Consider the following 3,576-nt stretch of genomic DNA (forward strand, 5'->3'; position numbering starts at 1 on the left):
ATAAAAAGCCAGACAGATACAGAGCTTTCCAGCAGTTCCACTGTCATCAAAACCACAGTGGGTCCTGCAGGACGGCAGGGCAGACATCATCCCAACAATGTGGTGACAGGGCAGACGATACGTTAAATACGCATTAGGAGGTACGTCACAACCCCTACAGGGACCAGGCGTACAGACGGAATAGAAGAAGACACAAAGAGATGACAGATCGGTATATCATTGCCTCGGCCTCAGAGGTCTTGTGAATCCTAGCTGACAACATGACTTTTTTCTGTCCCTCCTTGGCTTAATCCTAAACGGTTGTATACAGAAGAGATAACAGTTTTGGAGCCTGAATAACTTTGTGATGACAGTGTGAACTGAGGTCAGCTAAAAAAGATAGTATGTGGGAAATGGTGGGTCCGAGGTGTAGAGATGTGAACATACAGCACAGCACCTTCTGTGTAGGATCAGACAGCTGACTGTGCGAGCAGTGCAGTGGGTCTGCTGTCAGCATGGTGGCTTTTGTGACATACGAGAGGAAGGAGGGTTAAAAGAGGCAAAAAGTTGTGGTTCTCTTGGGTATTCTTTGAAGACCACGAGCCTATAGGAGATGGCCTGACCCCTGGAGCTGCAACCACTCTCCAACCCCCCTTGTAACCTGGGCACAGGAGAGAGGGGAATAGAGAGAGGATGGAAATGTGCCGCTGCTCTGTTTTTGGAGCCTTGCGGCTACAGAGAAGAATAACATTTGCAATGCCAAGAGCCTTAGATTAACCACAGATCAGTAGAAAAATAGTAGGCAAAAGGAAATAAAGTGGATGAAAGGGTTCATTCATTATGTATTATGCACTCTGCACTATATAGTTATGATGTAGATTTGGTATGGCATAATATTATCAGTACAATACTATTATTTGGTCAGACACAATATGACTTGTGTGTGTTTAGTTCACAGGAGGCTGATGTGGAACACCATGAGATACGACCCCTTTTGAAATCCAGAAGCTTCACTCCATCACTCCATTTATTGCCTGTAAATACTGAGTTTTTCAAAGTGCTCATTAGAAAAGCATTTTCTCTTTGTTATCTTGAATGTCAATATTTGTCCAAATTAATTTCACGCCCCCTTTTAAGCTGAAAATGGGATATTTGTGGTTAATGAATACTGCAAATCTGGTTTAGCGACAGCTCCTTGTTTTTATAAAAATACATCAACCACTTGAACTTAAGCTGCACTGTTTGCAGCATTTTAAGGGTAATTGCCTCTTTGTTGAAGCATTACTTATTGTACTGCCCGAAATAAGTTCTGCAGCTGCTTCATTACCGAACTGTCCTCAACATTCACATCTTTACTATCAATCTTAAACTAGATGCTGACATTTTCCTTACATCGCATCTATCGACATCAGCTTTCAGCCAGAGAAAACACTGATTCATCCCTTCGAGCTGCCATTATGAAGTTAGAGCACCGGCACTATAATGGCACTCCTCTCCCTGTTTTCAATTTCACACTCAATGGCTTCCATGTGGTAGAGCTTAATTGGGGCATCATCAGGGGAGTCTTTGAATCCGTATGTCTGTGTGTGTGCATATATACAGTAGGTATAAATGTGTGTGTATGTGGGTGAGTCAGTGTGTTTCATACTGAGTTCCACTGTTTTACTGTGAGAGAAGCTTTGCTAAGACACTTTTATGACTACCACGAAGCAGGTTTTTTAACAGTGCTTTACCCTTAGTGAACACACTTCACTGCATGCTCTTTAAAAAACATCAATACGTTTCCATATCGAAAACAGAAAAACCTCTATAAAAAAGTAAATATCTGGAAGTAAAAACAACAAGGCAGCAATATTTCCACTGTGGTTTCTGTACAGTTTTAAGTCCTGGGTCATAAAAGATAATGAATAAATTGAAGTAATCATATACAACTAATATAATGCACATGTCCACAAAAAACTGTGTTTACACTTAGAATATATTGGTGTGATATACACACTGCCAATAAGACTGCAGATGATTTCCAGAGGGAGAGAAAACTGAAAGTGAGAAATATTGACTTAGTGCTGCTGCGGTTTTCTTTGAGTCTTTTGTAAGTGTCTTTTTCATATTGGGATGAGAGAGGATTTACAATGCTTGATCTGGATTCAAAAAGAATGTTACATCAGGTTTGGTTTAGACAGCACAAAACATAATTGACTCATCTCATCTGAATATGCAGAAAACAAACTAGAATATGGGCCTTATTGAATATCCTTTGATTACATACATGTGTTACAGTCTTCCAGGTGCATGCTCTTAGTTTGACAGTTTGACCTGACAGGTTCAACCCAGCTCACAGATATCAAACACATCAACCTGAAACTCTATCACTAACCACACATCAAAAGGTCTCAGTACTCTCCGGCTCCATCTGTCCTTTCATTCCTGACAGTCACTCCCTAGGCCCAAAGGGACCCTGTCAGCTCTTTGCTCGGCAGTCAACACACCATTTACTTTTCAAGATAATAATACAGTTCCCTGGCCTCAAGAAAAGAGTGAGTCCATGAAAATGTTGTAACAACATTGACATTCATTGACGGAGAGTACAAAGTTGCTTTAGCTAAGTCAGCAGGGGGCAGTTTAAGGATTTTGTCAACAGCACAAGGGTAGCTCTAACACAATAGAGATATATAATCCTTGGCATGTCCAGCGTGGGGCCCCCAAATTGTTGAAGCTCTCTTCCTTAGCGGCACCCCTGAAAGCATCAACCAACATTGTATTTTTCTTTGTACTGTACATCCAGTGATGGCTAATAAAAGAGCTTTACCCAATGGCTATTTGTTCAGGTTTAAAGGGCAGATGATGTTACAAAGCACCATCTTCATAACTGTATATCAATCTAAATCAATATTTTTCTTTCATGTCTCAATCTTAAGAAAGCAGAACAGATGTTATATACGGACACTGACCATATGGATAGACAGGTGGCTCAAGGTTTGTGCGATAGCCAGGGCAGAGAGCATACAGCTGTTTCTGATGTCTTTTAGGCTTTGATAAATATAACAGAGTAAAGCCCCAGGACAAATGTGCTGCAGCTGCAAAGGTGGAGTTAAAAAGTAAAATACCAAATCCACAAGTAAGGAGGGAGATGCAACTTGATTTGCTCAGTTCAAACATCACATCTTAATTGTATAAATGTGTGTTGGGAATCCTTCATTCAAATGCATGTTGTCATAGGAATTCAAAATGGTTGTCAAGCGCTTTGAGAGTCATTGATAAAGCGCTATAATAAATATAAGGATTATTATTATTATTATTATTATGTGGATAAGCCAAAACATTTAGTGACTGGGTTTTATTATTTTTGATAGCTTTACATTTGGGGAAATTCACATTGTTGCCTGGCTCTGTCCAAAGGTAACACGATTGGCTTACATCATCTCTTCATCATCATACAAATGATAATCCATCCAAAAACAAAAGTTTGAAACCAGGAAAGAGGATCCTTATACATTTGGACCGAGCCAGGCTAGCTGTTTCCTTAAACAGTCAAAGTCTTCATTTCAAACCTTTATTTAACCAGGTGAATCCCATTGAGATCATCTATCTCTTTTT

The sequence above is a fragment of the Gymnodraco acuticeps genome, unplaced genomic scaffold (genome assembly GCF_902827175.1).
Source record: "Gymnodraco acuticeps unplaced genomic scaffold, fGymAcu1.1, whole genome shotgun sequence".
NCBI classification, from domain to species: Eukaryota; Metazoa; Chordata; class Actinopteri; order Perciformes; family Bathydraconidae; genus Gymnodraco; species Gymnodraco acuticeps.